We start from the raw sequence: 20,895 nt of genomic DNA on the forward strand, positions 1-20,895 counted from the left end.
TCATTGTAAGGTTCCTTACCCAGAGTACAGGCTGCGGTCTGAGGATCCATATATCAGAGCTAATCCAGTGATCAAAGGAATATTGCAGACTTTCCCTCTGATTCTAGCAGCTTCCTTTTCTATTTCTTCTTTTTTGGAGGAAGTAGAGGATCCCACTGAAACACAATCCTTTCTTCATCTCCTCCCCACTTCTGGGGAAGTCTAGCAATTATCTGTGTAAACTACACAGGGTGCTAACTACTCTGTGTATATGCATTTCTACCCTTCCTCCTCCCTTGTCCACTCTAAGCCACAGGGGGGATCTCTATGATACAAGAGCAGACTTACAGGGCATGCAAAACTTACATTTCTCCATCAGCCCCAGGCACCACGTGCCTTCAAGTGTCTTGTTTTAAAATCAATTGGCTCCCCTATCTTGCCACATTTTGGGCAGTGTTGTGGACTGGAAACACAGAGACAAAGGAGCTTAGGCCAGACAGGTGTAGCCTTTTATATTAAGTGCAGGGAAAGGGTAACTTCAGATCAGTTTTTATAGAGGAAGACATTTCTTTAGAGTAATTAAAAGTGTACAGGAGTGCATAGGAGCTGCATAGACTTGGTGCTAGGGCCACGTTCTTCTATGTGATCAGGAAATAGTTGGGAGGTCTGGCCCTTGGTCTTGCATCATATGTTCCTATTCCTTCAGTTTTTACCCCCTAACAAACCTTTCCCCTTAGTTCTCTACAACTGGGAGTTTCTGTTGCACCATTTTGCTCTAACTCTAAAATGCTCATATCTGAGGTTCTCTTTGAACTGCCAGAAGCAGGATATTTTTAACTCTACAAATAACTTCCCTTTAAAAAACCCACATTTAAAAAAAGTATAAGTGCTACTACAAATCGTGCCAGTTATTACAAATGTAATACAAATAGTCCTAGGTATCCCCAGCTTCTACTAAGTGGGTGTGTCTACACATGCAATTGGCGCATGTGATTAAACCCTGGAGCTTATTGTTCTGGTGTTAATTGTTCCTGAATGTGCCATTTGAACACACACCTGAGAGCAAGTAACTCCGGAGCAATAAGCTCCAAAGTTTATTCATGCACAGCATGTGGAGCCCAGTAGGAGCAGCCCCAGTTGGTAGTGGGCTCTGGGGGTCAGCCTGCCAGCCTGGGGTTGCTCCCCCTGGGTCCATGTGCTGCAGAGGGGCTGGCTGGGGCATGAGGGAGGTTCTGCATGGGGCTAGTCAGCAGGCAGCCCCCACACTGAAGCCCCCTTATGCCCCAGGCAGCCGGGTCAGTGTCTACATGTGCACTGCTGCACACAAAAAACTCTGCAGCAGGGTAAGACTTGTTAGGACCCCAAGCCTCCCCACCCCGCTCTGCCTCAGAGTCCCCAGGGGGAGGGCAACAGGGTGGAGAACCCCAATCCTGGAGTGGGCAGTCTGCACCCACCCTATGCACAAATCTGGGGAGCATGTACCCTTCTTGCCTCCCTCCCCAGGAGTGCAACCCCATTTTTTATCATTACGAGCCCAAATGGGGTAGCAACTAGGGCACTGTTCCATTTTGACTTGAGTTTCGAGGTTTGGCCGGAACAGCATTTTGTTTAGAGTCGAAACAGCTGTTCCATTTCACTTCATCGAAACAGTGAGGCTGTTTCAGTTCGCTTCCCCTGCTCTGTGATCTGCTTCCCGCAGGAGACGGGGAGAGCCAGGGCTGCGCTCCCGGCTGCTGCTGGGAGTGCAGCCCTTGTTCTCCCCTGTCTCCCACCACCTCACTGTTGGCTTCAAAACTTGAAATGTTTTGAAAGTTTCAAAATGTTTCAACTAGCCTCGTTTTGTTTCGAGGCTGTTTCAAAGCCTTTGAAGCCAGTGATTCAATTTCACTGTTTTGAGCTTGAAATGAGTCAAAACAGTGTTGGATTGAAACAGCCGGTGAAATTTCACACAGCCCTAGTAGCAACTCCAAGTTTGGGATCTGCTGGTGTAGACACTGAGACATTTACTGCAGAGCTATTAGTCAGCTCTGCAATAAGCATTACATGTAGACATGCCCAGTGACTCCCAAATTCTCTCTCCTTGAGATCTTTGCTCCTCTCTTTGTGATACTCTTTCTACTTGATCCTATCTACAGGGCATCCTACACAAAAATAATATTGTATGGAGAAGAGGCAATATAGTGTCCAAAGCCCAAATTGCTACTGTGGTAGATTTGACTCATCTACTTGTATGACTACTGAAATACACTGTAATTACTATGACAGTTTCAGAGGGGCTTCTTAGTACCATTTTAACATTTGTTTGAGAGAGAGAACATTGAAAGTAACATCTTGCATGTGAGGCAAAATGAAGATAAATGTTGATAATGAGGAAATTGGTAATGACAAAAAACGCACCTGGTATAGGCTGTAGTTGGTGATGTGCATGTACATATGTATGGAATACAGATCTGATCATCTTTGAGCACACCTACATGAGATGTTTACTGTGCAGTTGACTAATTAACTGTGCAGTAAACTTCTCAGCGTCTACACATGCACCCCAATTAGCACTCACAAAACTAATCAACTCTGCAGCAGGATTGTACTTGTTCGTACAAGTACTACCCACTGCTGTACTTTTAAGTACAAATACTACCCTGCTGCAGGGCTTTTGTGTGTGCAGCAGTACGTGTAAATGCTGATTGACTGGCTGAGGCACAAGGGTGCTTCAGTGCGGGGACTGCTTGCTGGCTAGCTCTACATTGAAGCACTGTTGTGCCCCAGCCAGCCCCTCCACAGCACACTGAGCCTGGTTGGAGCAGCCCTGGGCTGGCAGGCTGACCCCCCAGGTCCCATGCCAGCTGGGGCTGCTCTGACCCGGCTCAATGTACTGTGGTCAGGGAGCATGTGCAGACGTGCACCCAGCAGCAATAAGCTCTGAAGCAATACACTGCAGAGCTTATTGCTACACGTTAATAGGCACATGTAGAAGTGCCCCTTTTCTAACAAATATTTCATAAGCAAGGAAATTTTGTTGGTCACATGGTATATTGTGCATTCTCCCCCTGTTGTTATAGTTGGGCTTTTGGTGTCTCTTTCAAATGCCTGTAAGTATGTGCAGGAGTTGCTTCACTTTTTTATTGATGAAATGCAGCCATCTTTCTACTGGTAGAACATGGCAGACATTTCAAGGGCTTCACAGGAAATGAAGCATACTTTAGTCATTTAAAGCAGCGAGGGAATGTTTAGTAAGCAGGATGTAATTATTCTCATTAGGATTTAGCAAAGACCCCAGGGGACATCTTTGGGAAAAGTGTTGGTGGGTCCTTGGAAAGGTGGAATTTAAGATTTGCCCTGTGATATAAAGCTGTTGCTTCCAGCCAACAATGTTTTTTTCCTGTTGTTTTTGTTGAACACTGTCATTATACCATTTTCAGTCATTAAAACTTTGTCTGGGATTTTCAGTGCAGACTTTATGGGAAATTTTGTAATTATAGCACGTGGTATTACTCAATATTTAGTATAGTTTTGCAATTCCAACAAATCTTTTCCTACCACAGAACATCAGAGCTTCTGTAGGGTTTGTATATTATCTTCAAAAGGACTCCTTTAGGAGGCTACCTCTGCTTCTGGTCACTTAAGTACCATGGTGACTGGCTTTGTTAAAATACCATAGACAGAATAGCTGAGTCTGATCTCTAGTCTCCTCTGTCAGTTTTATAATAGTAATACTTTACTGACTTCAGTAAAGTTATTTGAAATTTACAGGCGTGTCAGTAAGAGATGACTGCTGATAAAAAATAAATAAATAAATAAACAGAGTGCATTATGGGACAGAGATACAAGACAGGATACCCACGTCACTCCAGCTATGTGCCTAGACATGTACGTGATAATGAGAAATGTTGGTTATGTTCTTTGGTCCTTTCTTGTTTCCTGTAATAGAGTCTTCAGATGTAGGGTAGACTGTTTCACAGAAAGGAAAAATACCTTTAAGAATGTGTGTGTTAAGCACAACTGCCAAACTGAATCCCCCTCCCCCCACCAAAAAAACCCCAACAAAAAACAACAGCTCACTTCTCTAAAGACCCAGACTTTGGATAACATCTGAATTTTGGACATTGGAAGCTGAGGACTGTGACTTGAGCCAGGTTTGAGGGGAAACATCTATGGCTATATGCCACTTTTTTGCAATGAGCCAACAGGCCATCAGACCAATTGGTTCATTTGTGTGCAGAAGAGAATCACCCCTGCTAACGACTGTGTATCTGAGAGCAGCTCTCATGCAACTAAGTTCTTTGCTGTCATTTCTGAGCATCTCTATGCAGATTCTGATCTTTTCTGCTCACCAGAGGTAGTGCTCCAGGGGTCACTTGCACTCATGAAGTCCCAACAGTGGCGTGGAGAAGAAGGTTTGGCCATCAACTCTCTTGGGGGGAGGAATCAGGCACGTTGTTCTCTGCCTGAATTGGCATGGAGTTTTAGGAGTGGTATCTTCAGTGTGTTGACCCCATGTTTTGTCTTTAGATAGTGACTTCCTCTGGAGGGATAATGTCACTGGGTCGAGAACCTATTCAGTAAGTAACTTGATTCCTGCATTATTGGGTTCTCATTTCTAGGTGCTTCAAGTGAACACATGGACTCAAGCCCTAGGAAGGCAGAAAGGCTTGGCAGCTGGATAGGAATTCCTGGGACTGGGGAGGAGGTGCATACACCTTCAGGAGGCCTTAAATTCCTCTATATTAATGCTTGTAGTATGGGGAACAAGCAGAAGGAACTTGCCTTCCTGCTAGCTAACACAAACCCAGACATAGTGGTGTGCACTGCAACTTGGTAGAATCCAATGCACAACTGGGAAGTGAGCATCAAGGGCTATAGGCTGTATAGGCGGGATAGAACAGGGAGGAATAGTGGGGGTGTGGCGCTGTACGTCAAACACATCCTCAGCAAAACAGCACTGGGTCAGAGGACGGGCAGACTGAGGTGTTCTGAGTCAGAATACAAGGGGGCCAGGGGGAAAGGGACTTAATGGTGGGTGTCTACTACAGGCCACCCAACCAGGGGGAAGAGCTGGACTGGGAATTCTCAGGTCAGCTCACAGAGGCAGTTAAGTCAAGGGACGTGGTCATCATGGGTGACATAAACTACCCAGACATCTGCTGGGAAGAGCAGTCAGCTAGGTCTGACCGCTCACGTAGGTTCCTAGCTGAGTTAACCCAGGAGGTACACAGTCCTACCAGGGGAAATGCCTTGTTGGTCCTGGCCATGGGCAGTGACCTGGTGAGGGGACTGTGGGTGCTTGGCCACCTGGGCAATAGTGATCATCGCCTACTGGAATTTACCATCCAGCACAGGTGTCAAAGGCCTGCAGCAAGGCAGCAGTCCTGGACTTCAGAAGGGCGGATTTCAATGAGGTAAGGAGACTAGTTGGGGAGGCACTGAGGTCCCAGGGGGGTGGGGAGTTGGGAGTCCAATCAGAGTGGTCGTTCCTTAAGGAGATGATCCTTCAAGCCCAAAGGGTGACAATCCCCACACGGGTCAAAGGGGGCAAGAGTGCTCAACAGCCCCCATGGCTTACCAAAAGCATCCACAAAGGTCTCAAATCCAAAAAGGAGGCGTACACCCAATGGAAGGGAGGAGCCATCAACAAGGAGGATTATACCTTCTTGGCTCGAGATTGCAGGAACACTGTTAGGAAGGCTAAGGCAGAGATGGAACTGGGACTAGCAACCCGGATCAAAGATAACAAGAAGTCCTTTTTTAAATACATAGCAGGTAAAAAGAAGGTTCTAAGTAATGTGGGGCCTCTGCAGGACATGCCTGGTAATCTGGTGGTAGCACCAGACAACAAAGATAATCTCTTTAACAGATTCTTTGTTTCCATTTTTCTGAGCATAGACAGAGACATCCCCCACACTGGGATTCCAGACAGAGCCAAAGGAGACACAACTAGGCCTAGGGTCAGTGAGGACTTAGCCAGGGAACTTCTGGAGGGACTAAACGTGTTCAAATCAGTAGGTCCTGATGATCTCCACCCCAGAGTGCTTAGGGAATTGGCAGATGTCATTGCAGGACCCCGGCACAGCTTTATGAGCGCTCATGATGCTCTGGTGAGGTGCCAGAGGACTGGAAAAGGGCCAGTGTAGTCCCCATTTTCAAAAAAGGGAGGAAAGAGGATCCAGGAAACTACAGGCATGTTAGTCTTATTTCAGTCCTGGGGAAGCTCCTTGTGAAAATTATCCAGCAGCACATCTGCAAGGGGCCAGCAGCGGAGATTACACTTAGGGGCAATCAACATGAGTTCATTAGAGGCAGGTCCTGTCAGTCTAACCTGGTTGCCTTCCATGACCAGGTCACAAAACCCTTGGACGCAGGTGTCACGGTGGACATAATCTTTTTGGACTTTAAGAAGGCCTTTGACACTGTCTCTCACCCCATCCTCATTAAAAAATTAGGCAACTATGGTATCGACATGGACACAGTCAGATGGGTCACAAATTGGCTGGAGGGCTGCACCCAGACAGTGGTGGTGGAGGGGTCATTTTTGACCTGGAGGGATGTGGCAGTGGGGTTCCCCAGGGCTTGGTCCTAGGGCCTACACTGTTCAATATCTTCATCAGCGATTTGGACAAGGGGGTGAAAAGCACCTTGTTCAAACTCGCAGATAACACTAAGATGTGGGGAGAAGTGAGCATGCTAGAACAGAGGGATAGGCTACAACTAGATCTGGACAGGTTACGGAGTTGGGAAGATGAGAACAGGATGGGTTTCAATATGGACAAGTGCAGGGTACTGCACCTGGTGAGGAAGAACCAGCAGCATGCCTACAGGCTGGGGAACTCCCTTCTCATCAGCACAGAGGCAGAAAAGGATCTTGGTGTCACTATTGATTCCAAGATGAACATAGGCCGCCAATGTGGGGATGCAGTCAGGAAGGCCAACCATACCTTGTCATGCATCCATAGATGCATCATGAGCAGGTCCAAGGAGGTGATATTCCCTTTCTATGCAACATTGGTCAGGCCACAGTTGGAGTACTGACTACAGTTCTGGGTGCTGCCCTTCAGGAGGGATATGGACAGCATTGAGAGGACTCAGAGGAGGGCTACTTGCATGATCAGGGGGCAGCAGGGCAGGGCCTATGAAGAGAGGCTACGGGACCTGAACCTGTTCAGCCTCCACAAGAGAAGTCTGAGAGGAGATCTAGTAACCCCCAAGCACTACCGGGGGTAATAAGGAACAACGGCCATAAGTTGACTGAGAGTAGATTCAGGCTAGATATCAGGAGGCACTACTTCATAGTCAGGGTGACTAGGAGCTGGAACCAACTTCCAAGGGAAGTGGTGCTCACCCCTACCCTGGGGTTCTTCAAAAGGAGGCTAGACAGCCACCTAGCCAGGGTTATATGACCCCAGCATCCTTTCCTGCCCATGGCAGGGGGTCATACTTGATTTCATAGATTTTCATAGACATTAGGGCTGGAAGGGACCTCAGGAGATCATCGAGTCCAGCCCCCTGCCCAAAGGGTAGGAAGTCAGCTGGGTTCAGTATATCCCCAGTTATTCAAGACTTGGGACAAGAATGATTAGGTAAGGATGAGAAAGGACACTGACTGTTACAGGAAGTGGGATAGGATGTAGAAATGAGCCCTACCAATGAAACATCAGCCCAGATCACAACGAGGTCATAGCCCTCAACCTGCAAGTGAAATGTCACTTCAAGTCCTGGACAGCAGCAGAAAAGTCTATGCCGCTGCTGTTATAGTGTGTATTCCAGGTTGGCACATCTCTTGAAACTTTATGATCACAATGGCCAACCTGCCAGAAAAAAAAAAAGGCATAAGTCAATGGGAATACAAGTCCTCAGGCAAACAGGCAGCTCATCGCAGCAGGTTCATGAACATTAAACCTTAGATGGAAAGAAAAAGTGTCCAGAATGCCTGAAAAGTCCAGATTTCTTAAAGTGGGTGAAGAGCAATTCTGCTCCTACCAATACTGTTAATGATTGTGCTTTTTGTGACTGTGGGTAATCACTTCGCCGTAACTTGTGAAAGCTTCTCCTAAATTAGAGATAGAGACAGCAAGTCATGCAACAGGTGCTCATGGAAAGCACTTGCAGAAGCTTCCATAAAATTACTTCAGGGTGTTTAGGCTGCCCATCATTGTTCTTGGTGTATTTGTGGCTGTGCAGAAAATGGGGTGTGCTGCTTTTCTGCTTTTTTAGCATTACAGCTTTGTAACAGTAACATCAGGTATGAATACACTATAAAGGATTGCTCAATTGTCTTTGAGTAAGAAGCATTAAGACAACATTCAATATTCCAGAGTGGCAAAGTTCACTAAAGAGCCTGGGGCTGAGCAGGGGAACTGCTGTCCCACAGATCTGAGCCTTGTTTCATCTGCTTAGGTCCCTTCTGACCCTACCAACTATGAAACTATGAAACTCCATGTGGCTGCCTCTGGATTAGGAGGTGGATTTGATTTACCTCCCATATTATTACTGCTAATCCCAGAGATTCCAGTGCAGGTCCATCTGAAGCCAGTACCCGGCTTTAGAGAGTACACATAGGGCACATCCACACACACAAACACGTGTGCTTGCGGCAGCTCAAATAGAAGAGGTGCAAATTTGAGCCAAGGCTTTTTGCTTCAGCACACGTGCTTAGACATGCACTTTGTTATGTACAAACTGTGTCACTTGGGGTACAATAACCCTGCCCTGCCAGTACTTGTGCTGTCCCCAGCAGTATAAATAGCCACCCTGGCAAGTAGCTCAGGGCTACTAACTCTCAGGAGCTCCTGGGGCCCAGCCAACTGGTACCTGGAGACACTACCCCTTGTGCTAGCTGGACTGCTGAAGCAGCCCTGAGAGTTCCCTGCAACCTCTACCCACTGCAGCAGTCTGGCAGTGGGGGATGCTGCCTGGCCATGTGTGCCCCTGCCCGGCCATCTGGGCAGCTATCACCTGGAAGATGTTCTGGGTGTGGTGGCTGCTTTGAACTGTCAGAGCATGTCCTCCTGGCCCCATCTGTCCAGGAGGTCAGTCATTGGCAGATGGGTCCAAGGTGTCAGCTCTGAGCAAGCAGGGTCCTGCTACTGACCTCCCTAGCAGGAATTCTGGTATCCCCTATCGGAAAACAGAAAAATCCCTAATAAAAAAAATCCCAAAGTCACTCTGGAAAATACCCACAAATCCATATGCCTCCACAAGTAAAACAAAAGAGCACTATAAAGACAGAGAGCAAGAAAGCAGACAACAATCAGTTGGACAATGTTTTATTGATATATCTTACAGTGTTAAAGCAAGTCTCTTATCATTATAATAAAGTGAACTCTAAATACATGTTTCATTAATTCATGAATACATGTTTTGCTGCACTCCCATAGGGTGATGGCCCCTACTGAAGGGGTTTTGCCCCCCCCACACAAGGGTTTTGGCCCTCTCACAAGGGATATGGCCCACCAACAGGGAGTTCAACCCCTACACAAGGGGCCCCCAACAGGGTTCAGCCCCCACACAAGTGGTACGGTCCCCCATAGGAGGCCAAATGGCCCCCACAGGGGCTACCACCCCCTTGCAAGGCCCACATGCCCCAACTCAGCCCCCTAATTACTGTCCCACCCAGCCCTACCCCCACACCCCCAGACCCCCCAATGGCTGCCCCACCCAGCTCCACCCCCCAGGCCCCCATGGCTACCCCCCACATCCCCAGGTACTATCACTTAAAAAAAAGACAGAAAAAAAGGGGGAAAAAAGCCTCTGCTTACCTTAGAAGCAGCGGGGGGGGGCTCAAGGGCCTCTTGGCAGAGCTACCTGGGGCAGCACATGGCAGCAGGGGATAGGAGGGCCTGGGCTGGGGCTGCTGGGGCTGTCAGCCTGCCCCGCACTGTGCAGGCAGGGCCCCAGTCAGCCACGCACAGCCAGATGGCAGGTAAGTGCTGGGGTTTTGGGGGGGTTTAAACTATGGGGTGGGGGGCAGGGATCGGGGGGCTTGGGGGGATGGGGCCATCCCCGGCAGGGTCGGATGCCTTGGGGGGGGAGGGGAGGGACCAGCCATGGCAGGAGTTGGGGGTCTGGTGGGGGGAGGGGCTGGCCCCTGGGGGGGAGGGGGCCTCGGGGAGCTGGCAGGGGAAGGCCTGGCCCCAGCAGAGATCAGGGCCTCAGGGGGCTGGTGGGGGGTGGGGCCAGCCGCAGTAGTGGTGGGGAGCCTCAGGGAGGCTGGTGGGGTGGGGGGGGCCATCAGGAGTCCCCCCATGGTCCCCTCCCCCCTCATCCAGCCCCCCGACCCCTTACTCACTGGCACCAGAGCCCTAGGTGCTGAAACATGCAGCCTGGCCAGCCATGTGTTTCAGCACCAGGGTGAAGACCAGCCATAAAGATGGTCTGGCAGCCAGAGCATCTCCATGGAGGGCCCAGCCTCCAGTTGCCTCAGGACACAGTCAGGGACTGTGTCCTGCCCTGCTTTTTTAGACATCAGGAGGTCTAATTTTCTCCCCGCACTACAAGTTTGCATCGTAGGGAACATTTTTTTGTTCCTGCACATGCCCGTTGCCCCTCCTCAAAGGGGTTTGAGGCGGGGCAAGAGGCATGTGCCCCCTCACGTGGATGCGCCCACTGAGGCCAGGGCTGTATACTTCTGCTTGCTCAGAAGATGCTTTGCACACTTGGGACACCAGGTCACTTTAGCTCAGGAATGAACAAGCTAATAGTAATGATGGCAGCAAGCCTGAGCCAAAGGATCTGATTGCAATCTTACGCAAAGTTAAGCCTGTTAAAAATAGAAAGATCCCTTTCAGGCTTTGGGTGTGCAAAATACTGCCAAAAGTGGTGTTTGTATGTGTGGGTATGGCCTGATTTTTCTACTGTGCTATGTAGAACCTTATTCTGTGTGCAGTCCCACAAAACCATGGGTGCTTAGTGGGAACTACTGCATTATGTCCCTTACAACATGCCCCAAGATATGTCCCTTGTTTTTGAGATGCAGAATGAAGGAACAAAAGATCTTTTCTTGTAGTAACAGAGTTGCAGCAACTAAGGATCTGAGCCTGCTCATTGTCTTGCTCCTTTTAGACTTCATGCAGTTACTTCCATTTTCACCTGGCAGAAGTTTAAGCAACCTCGCTTATAGTGAGCACTCCAGTTTCTAGCAGCTGTGGCTTTTGGAGAAACTAGGTGTTGTATGTAGGAAAATATGGCATTTACCTGTCTTTAGAGGCAGCATGAGTCTTTTTGCTTCTGCTTCCCTGAGATGCCAAAAAAATGCATCACAAAATCCAATATATGTGCCATTTCTGATGATATCCTGTTCTGGCAATTTAGGCACTATTAGTTGTTTTAATCTGGAGCTGCCCATAGAAGATCTGGAATTCATGGTGGGATAACCACAGGAGGGTCAGATTGGTTCAGGTGCATGATGCATATATGATTACAAAACTCTCTCTCCTAGAGGTCACTAGGACAGGTTGCCCTTCAACTTCTCTGTTTACGAACATACTGTATTGGAGGACAACAGGATGGAAACTGGAGTCCAGAGAATTCTCTTGTGTTATTAAGTACCGAAGAGATGTCAGACTTCAGTGAGAGCCGAAATCTGAGACGCAGATGTCCTGCAGAGAGTAAAAGGCAAAAGAAGAAATATTCAGGCTAAGGAGTCAAACAGTAAGAAGACAGACAAAAGGGAGTTAAGCTACAGAGATAAAGACAGAGATAATAGGAGAGCATGTTAATAAAGCAGGAGAGGAAGGGAATTTCGTTGGATAACTTGAACAAAGATTAGAATAGAGATATACATTACCAGGATTGCTAACATCTGGAAACAAAGTGTGTTTATGGTCAATACAGCCCAGTATTAACTAGCAGGGTTTGAAGAAACTCCAGCACAGAACATTTGTGAGTAATTCTGTTGTGATTAACATGTGGTTTTTAGGGTATTATATTGGGGAAACCCCATTCCCCTGGCTATTAATTATGATAACCAGTGATTAACTGGTTAATGCTTGTAAAGTATTTTTGAGCTTTGTACAGCATCTAAGGGATTGTTTGTCTCCATGTGTTGTTATAAGATAGTATGTGGCTTTCATATGCTGTATGAAAATGTGGCAAGCCTTGGACACAGTGTGGCAAGTTATAGTGCGGTAATGGCTCAGCAAGCAGAGGGGAGGGGAAGCGAAGGGCATGAGGAAATAAATCCCAAAGTTCAGAAAAGCATTTTTTAAACTATTACTGACTTCTTGCCTGAGCCAGGGAGCAACTAATCAAATCTTTGGTGGATAATGTGCCACATTCTCCTCTACAGGAACCAGCCCTGTTTACTGTATTTACTCAAATATAAGATGATCCTGAATATAAGATAAGCTTACAATAATTAGATTTTATATATGGAAAATTTATAAATGTTATAATTTTCCAGGTATAGAAGCTAATTATTGGGGGTTTGCCTTGAATTTGTCCCCCTCACACTGCTGCAGCAGGGAAAATAAATATGGGGGGATTGGGTGGCTCTTTTGCCCCCTTCCCCCACAACTTCTTCACCCTGAAGTCCCTCCCCCATTGTTGTCAGACACTGAGCACCTGGAGGTAAGGGGCAAATCTGAAAACACTGACTTTGAAATAAACACAACTGTAGTAATTTAGTTCATCCAGACCTGATGCATTTTACCTTTTTTGAAACTGCTGCAAGTTTTAGCAGAGGTACTCCATAAACACACTTTTAAGCAGCACACTTTTGTACCTATTTACATATAGCACAAATCATGTATAATATTAGTCCAAAGCCAGAAGGCTCATGATTTACCATTACTGTATAGTTCATTAGGCTTGGCCTAGGCAGAGTCAACAGAGTTTCAAACTGTGGTGACTCCATAGCTCAACACTGCTTAGTAGGTGTGTGTATTCCAGATACTTCTCACAAAGGATCAATGCGCTATTTATCCTCCCAGTCATGACCAGAACTATTTTTGTCACCAATCCAAGGATCCTTCAAAAATGTATATGCAGATGAGGCGCAGGGCACCTGGTCCAGTTCCACTTAATGGAGTAGGATTGCTATACTAATCATATGCGGCAGGCTGAAAGACAGTGGGATTATCATAGAATCATAGATGATTAGGGTTGGGAGGGACCTCAGGAGGTCATCTAGTCCAACCCTCTGCTCAAAGCAAGACTATCTCCAACTATATCATTTCACCCAAGTCTTTGTCTAGCCAGGCCTTAAAAACCTCCAAAGGTAGAAGGATTCTGGGTGAACTCTTTAGTGAACTGTTTGGGGCTCTATTTTGTGAAGTTTGCCAAACAGTTAAGGCTGGTAAAGAAACAGGAATCATTGGAAATGGGAAAGAAATGCACAGCTCAGCTGTGGGAATGAAAGGAAGTTGAAATGTATGCGGTGTGGCTCACCATGACTTTAAAAGGAGTTAGTGCTAATGGGAACTGAGCACAATGGGTACTACTATGTATCTTACCCATATAGGTTGCACTAATCTATTCTTTTGGTAGGTTCCCATGAGTGTTTGGCCCATATAGGCCACGTGTTTTATAATCATGCTCAATGTTGGCTGTATTTAATCAACTTCAGTTAGTTTCTATTGCTGTGCACATGCTGCTTTTGGCAACAGTTTAATGATAGACAATGTATTTAATGAAGTTTTCTTGTATAAAAATGTAAGGTATGGGTTTTTTTCCCCCATGTCCTGATTGGGTGGGGGAGGTGACCTCATCTTATATGTGTGTACATTTGGTACTTTTCTGCAGCAATGAGGAGGACTGCACCCAATTAGAGCTTCTAATACTGAACCACCCTATTTTCTCATTCTTCAAAATGTATTCTCCAGTTCAGCCAAAGATGGTGGTGTGCACAGTACTCTAAGCAGGCTGACATGTCTCCAGGCACATGACAAAGGCTGTTAAATAAGGCAAGGTGAAGGTGAAGGTGAAGGGCGTGAAACTTCCTTATTCAAAAGACCATTGTTCAGATCTCTGCACTGCCTTCCCACCCACTTGTTGGTGTGAGCTGACATGATGGTGGTCGTTGTTTGTATCACAGATAAATGTAATCATGAACCCAGGCCCTGTTTGCTTACCTTACAGACTCACACAGGTAAAACCAGTCTCTGCCCTCAGGGAGCATACAACCTAAGCAATGGCATTTTGGCACCTGAAACCTTATTACCTGAAAAAAATGGATTTTGCCTTGTGGATGGAGACTGACACAAATTCTTCTGAGGTTCATTTATAGGATGACATTTTGATATTGCCAGGACTTTCACCATTGAGTTCCCCTTTTAAAGCTCATCCAGTTTAGTGTTGTCACTCAAGTCTGGGTTTGGACAAATGCTTGATATTTATTTATTTTTTTTAACAATTTATTCTTTATCTTATTTCTGGAGACTTTTTAACTTTCTTCTTGTTTATTTTTTTATTATGGTGGCCTAGTCTTTCAACTTCTACTGACCTGAGCTGTCTGTGTAATTGGTCTCTCTCTTCTGATTTGTCCACATTTTTTATCTGAGTGGCAGATTCTGTGCTCTTTCAAGTAACTGCTGTGGTATTGGGTATTGCAACGATAGATGGTTTAACTTCCCAGATACTGGAAATGAGAGGGTGAAGGGGTGCTACAGAAATGCATATTCTGTTCTACAGGGGCAGTTGGAACGATGTGACTAAATAAGGAGGATCAGTTTCAAGCCTAGAGTGACAAATACCATATGGCACCAAGAGTTAAAAAAAAAAAAAAAAAAAGAAGAAATTAAAGAGAATAACCTGAGTGGAAGACTGGATCTGCTATACATCCTAGAAAAATTAAAAGACACTGGGAGCTCAGAGTCCAGAAGGAACAGCACATTGAGCTGCACACTCAGTAAGCTGGGACAAAGCCCATCATGTGGGAAAAGATGCAAACACAAGTGTATACACCCTGGACAAAGAGCAAGACAACAGCCCCACTTGCTAAGATTAATTGTTTCATCAGAACAATGGACACATTTGCAGCAGAAAATGGCTGGGCTATCAATCTGAAAGGAACTGGGACATTTATTCATTTTAAGTTGGACATTGATGCACAAGCCAATATTTTGCCAGGATCAGTGATATTAGCCCTAAAAGACAAAGCCACAGGTTTAGTGGAAAGCTTAAGACTACAACCTAAAAGTACTGTAGATTAATAGGTAAATAACAAAATGGAAGGAATAATGGGTTTACTAATACTAGAGGAAAAAATGTCCATTTACCCAAGGCCTGCCTGCATGATTATATCCATTAGTGCAGGAGGTATTAAAACCAGAGAAGCTCACCACAGTGTACAGAATAAAGCAGGAAGGGCCCAGCTGATCCACAGTTCATGCCCCTTCAGGAGTTGCTGCTGCCTTAAGATGGAGTATAAAAGAGTGGATGACCGGCACATCATTCTAGGAATCCCAAAGGGATCAGAGGAACCAAAATAGCTGGGACTCTTTATATTTGAAAGGCTGTCATAAATAGAAGATGGAAGAAAATAGTTCTCCCTTTCCACAGAGGGCAGGACAAGAGGCAATGGGTAAACTCCAGTAAAGATCCCATCTTGGGAGAATCTTGTGAGCAATAGGGCACTTGGACAAGGTGCCTGAGGATCTTCATTGGAGGTTTTCAAGAAAAAGCTGAATATGCACTGGTCTGGGGTGGCTTAGGAACAGAGGACCCTGAATCTGTAGAGGGGCTGGACTAGATGACCTTTGATGTCCTTCAACCCTATGATCCTATAAACATTGTAGGAAAAGATGTAAAACTTTTTGCTTAAGGTACACATCCAAAAGAATAAAAGATTTTATTTTATTACCTGAAAAAAGTGTGATGCCAAAGGGGGTGGGAGATGCCAGATATTTTTCTATCCTGGATTCTGCCAGGTGCCCTAAAAAAAAAAGTGCACACATCTGAATACATTTAGTATATCCTTTGGGAGACGCTTTTTCTGTAGTCTGCCATCTGGGTTGTGTTGAGCACCCATAATTGCCTCCAAGAGGAGGTCTTGGCATAAAAATCCTTTTACAACAGTACGGAGAACAGTATTTTATACATCAAAGGCATGAACAAACATTGAATATCAACATGCCGAAATAAAAAAGGTGGCTTTCCAGCGGTGGAAAAATTTCTATGTCCGTCTGGAAAGGTTAGTGTTACAAAAGCCTATAAAAACCACTTATTACCATATAGTCAAAAGGGACCTGGTGAGCAGGTCTTTAGAGGAGAATACTGAGATGGGGGGTTTTTTCATTTGCAATGATATGATTCACAAATTGAATGCAAATCAGTACAAACCTGTACCAGAGGTGGTGACTGCAGATACATGCAGGACATTTGAAAAGATACAATGCAGGAAAGTCTAAAATAGACATTGTACATATTAAGTTGATTTTAAAAAACCTGTCTAGTGTCAGGCGAAATGTGAACCATGATTTCCAGAGCAACAGCTCAGGGTGAGAAACTATAACAATTCAGCCAGAGTGGCTGAGACAGTTCGTTCCCAGTTCAAAGTCCGAATGCAGGAGGAACACTCAGTGTGAGATTGTAATTATGCTTAGAGACAACGGGATAGTTATCTCAAACATTACAGAAAAAGGTCTCAAAAAGTGCATTGAGATTGTTCAGCGACTGAGGAATATAAGACAAGGGTTAGAGCCTTTCTACTGCCCTTAAAGAACCAGGCATTAAAGGTGACTTACAACTTGTGCTCAAATTGTCTCTGTTGATTGATATAGGAAAAGTAGCTAGATGCAATTTATACTAACTGCGTTAGAGAAGGGAATAAGACTTCTAGTATTTGAAGCTCTACTTTCTATATTCATTTCACTCTTTGCCACAGCCTGGTATGATCCACTGTGGTCTAGCATGACTTGAATCGCATGCTTTGCTGTCTCTGTTAATGTCAGAGATAGTTATTCATTCTGAACAGGTCGGGAGGAATTGGGCACCTGCCCTGAGGCTGAGCAGCATGTGCTACTTCCAAAGGCTGGCGAGTAAGATGGAACCAATATGCTTTGGGGTTTTAGTCGGAGAAGGATTGAACGGATGGCAAAACAGGCTAGCAGATGTGAAGGATGGGAGAGGCCTTGACTCTCTTACTTCTTCCTCCCACAATATGTCAGCCAACACAGCCAGTCTCTGCAGACAGGTAGGAGTGGTACTAGTTGGCTGTGGGTTATCACTTCCTTCTGAGGCCAGGATGGGAATTGTGACCCTGCTTGCACATAGGTACAATCTATTGCCTATAGGTACAATTTCTGATTTACAGAATAACAGCAAAACACTGAGGAAATCAATTGAGCTGAAACAACTCATGCTGATGAGCATTAAAACATTCTTTTAAAGGAGAGCAGGGAATCCTGATTGTGATATTATAGATGTGTCTCACTGTGAAGTCTGAACTAAATCCAGAAGCCCTGACTTGGGGGCAGACTATGCCAGTGAAGTGAATGTGAATATCTGAGGAGCAATGCAGTGTTTAATGTGAGCCAGAGAGGCAGGATCTGGCCCTTCGTGTCACTGAAGCCAAAATCCAGGAGACTTCAATGCTTATTTCGGCACCATGGCTCAAATTTCTAACAGCACCTGGACTGTGTAATATGTGTCATTGAATAATATAGAATAGCCAAAAATCATGCTGAGCTCACAGACACTCTGTGAATACAAAAGCTCTCAAAATTCATCAGACAAATCAGCGATTATGAATTATTTGTTCAGCTTCGCTAAATATATTGGTGAACTCCAGGACTGAGATGTGTGCTTGGATGAGGGAACTAGAATAAAAAAGCAAAGAAAAATAGCAGCTCAGAGCAACTTGTGCCCAATGAAAGATGTTTAAGGGAAAGCAGAGTTTGAAATTAAAAACAGATCATTAACTTATGTACGTGCTTTCCATGCTAGAGCTGTTGTTTATATATTCCTTGCCTCTGCTTTCCCGAACGGTAGGAATTTAAAGCTTTTCAAGAACTCTCTCGCTCTCAAGCAGGACCAGGTTAAATCAATCCTGCCAAATGCTTGCCCCATATCTGTGGGCCTTTGCAGCCAGAAGGAGCTTGATTGACTTTGATACAGCAGTGTGCAGCATTTGTAAGACTGGAGCCTTAGACCTTGTGATGTGGAAAGCTCATCTGAACTCTGAGAATCCACTTGGCTTTTTTTTCCTTCCTTGACAACCAGCTCTTAAGAGGCTCCGGGTCATAATCCTCTTTCTTTATTCCAGGAGTGGAAGAGGAGACTCTTACAAGAGTTTTCTCCTGTCAGACAAAAGGGGGTTGCTGAGTGACACAGGGTCTTTCCCCCTTTGTCAGCTGGCTGGATGCACTTGACTCTGCGCCAAAATCATGGGGCCAAGACTGGGAACTCACTATTCTTTGCACTGATTGCTACAAGTGAACAAGCTGAACAGGCCTAAGCCCACGTAAACCCTGATTAAAGTGGTTAAGATGTGCACACTGCTGTTAGTTTAAATGCCACATCCTCCGAGGAGCTTTTGTAAACTTTGCAAAGGTGCCTGGCATAGTCGCCTTTGCTGAGAGAGGGAACCAGCAATGTGCAGCAAGTGACAGAAAATAATGAATTGTCTGTAACGGCGAAATGCTGCTCTTACAAAGAGCAGAGCAGACTAGCGAGTGTAAAAAAGATATAAGAAAAAATTACCATGGCATTGTTGGTGTTGAAGGATAAACTGCTTTGTATAGTGACACTCATGTTACAATGTCAATTGGTACAGGGGTTCTGTAGTGAATTGCATGATGAAGAAAGAGCCATGATTCAAAAGCTGTCATCAAAGGAATCTCTGCTCTGTATAAACAGTGCACAAGTCATCCGCTTTAATAGGATGCAAACAACATTGTCATGTACCAGATGAGACAGGTCGCAAGTCAACCTGTCATCTTCTAGGACAATTGAATTGATTTGTGTTTGCTATCTTGTTTTGTTTCTAAATGGTTCACGTGGAAAATATGAGGACGCACGGGCTCCAGGACTCTGCAGGGAACGCTGGATCTCGCAGCCTCCCACCTGCTGAAAGTGGGGGCAGAAATGTTGTGCATTTAGTCAGGGAGGAAATATATTTTTCAGTTGAAGAGGGATGCAGTACTTTGCACTACTGAGCACACCCAGGAGTTAGATGCGCAAGAAGGAAACTTAGCTAATGTTAGGAAAGACTCGGGAGGGGGCAGGGGTGTGGAAAGTCCAACACACAAATATACCCAGCAAAATATGCCTTTCTGGGCACTTCATGAAGAGGCAAAGATACCTCTTGGTTGTGTAGTACGTGTGGACATGTAAGTGCCTGATTCAAACCTCACTAGAAAAAATCATTAGGGCTCTGCATCAGGTCTATTGAAGTTAAAAGCAGAAATATTGGGAAGGGGGTGCAGGGGTAGACCAAAACACTGCCATTTTTCTGTGTCAGGCTGGTCAGCTCTGAACCTCATGAAGCCTGGGAAAAGCCCAGAAAATCTGAAATCTTCTCTAGGAATAAGTTACACAATTATTCTTGGTTGGTTTGCTTTTAGTTTTTGCTTCTCTAATATTTTCTCAGGCTATCCCAACAAGGGATGTAATAACCTGTATCTATATATGCATGTGCATGTGTTCACATGTATGTGTGTGTCTGGAAACAGCAAAGCCTCCTGGGAGAGCAGAAGTCAGGAAAATCTTCCTTCTAGCCTGGCTCAGTCAGAGACCTGCTATATATGGCCCTGGAAAATGTATTCTTCTCCTGTTTTCTTTATTTGTAAAAGAGGGATAATACTTACCCCTTTCACTCTAGATTATTTCTCAGTCCATCTTAATGGGATTTCTCTTCAAACCTATCAGTGATTTCCAACTAAATGATATTTTGTCCACTCCACTATTGCTGTCTTTGCATGATGCTTTAAGCCCAAATGGGGAAAATCAACAGCCTGGCAATTTCATTATTTCTAAAGAATATGGCTTCCAAATGAGCACTGAGTAATAGGAGCCAAATATGGAAGCCTATTGCAAAGTGACCTTAGTGGAGGATTACGTATTTGTATTGCAAAAATGGGAGCAGTCTTTTGAGGGGAGGGGTCTATGTTGGCTCGGTTGGATCTCTCCGAATTGTGCCCCTAGCCCTTTCTCAGCCACTTGATTTCCTTCTAATGCTATCAGCAGTGGGTGAACGCAGCAGTCCTTGTCCTGCTCCCTGCAGGAGAGGGATATTTTTTAACACTGCTCTTTCTTCTGTCATTTATGTCTCTCACAGCAGTTGGTCCCTTCATTCCCTGTAGAAAAAGCACTTTCTGTTTGCACTTTCGCCCTGTTGTTGTGCAGCACAAATCTTCTGTTGCTATTGCTCTTGAAGTCTCTTCCATCCTTTGAACCTCGTATTCCTCCTGAGGCCAGATTCTTTCCTCTCCCGTCTCACAATTCAAGTAACTCCCTGTAAGGCTTTGGGTAAACTCGGCTAGCCAAACCTTTCTATATTTAGGAAAATTGTACTGGCTGGCATAGCATTTGATTGGAGCGCCCTTGTGTCATGGCATCATTTTTTGTGGCACATGCATAGCTACAGGAGACTCCCTATCAGAAAAAAAAAATATCCCACAGCCTACATCAAGGCAACTGTGAAATTTTAATGCTGAATTTCAGAGCTTTCAAAAAATCTATGTTCATCTTTGACAAAATTTGAACCTCATTTTCTAGCTTTTAAGTGTTTGGGTTTTCAAAACCACTCTCTTCTGATCCAGTGTTTAAGCAGAATTCATGTCTACGTTTTTGTAACCTCTACAAAGAGTTTTGCTTGGAAAATTACTTTATATTTAAAAAATAAACCATTTCATACGACTGATATGGTCAAGCTTACCATTGACTTTACATTTTCTTCTGTCTTCTGTCACAGCTAAAGAAGTGGTACAAAACTGATCAGAGCTATCCCATGAAACACTAGATAAATGTTGTGTCAGTGGATCTAAG

The sequence above is a fragment of the Crocodylus siamensis genome, chromosome 3, assembly GCF_052110815.1.
Source record: "Crocodylus siamensis isolate JL-2025a chromosome 3, ASM5211081v1, whole genome shotgun sequence".
NCBI lineage: Eukaryota > Metazoa > Chordata > Crocodylia > Crocodylidae > Crocodylus > Crocodylus siamensis.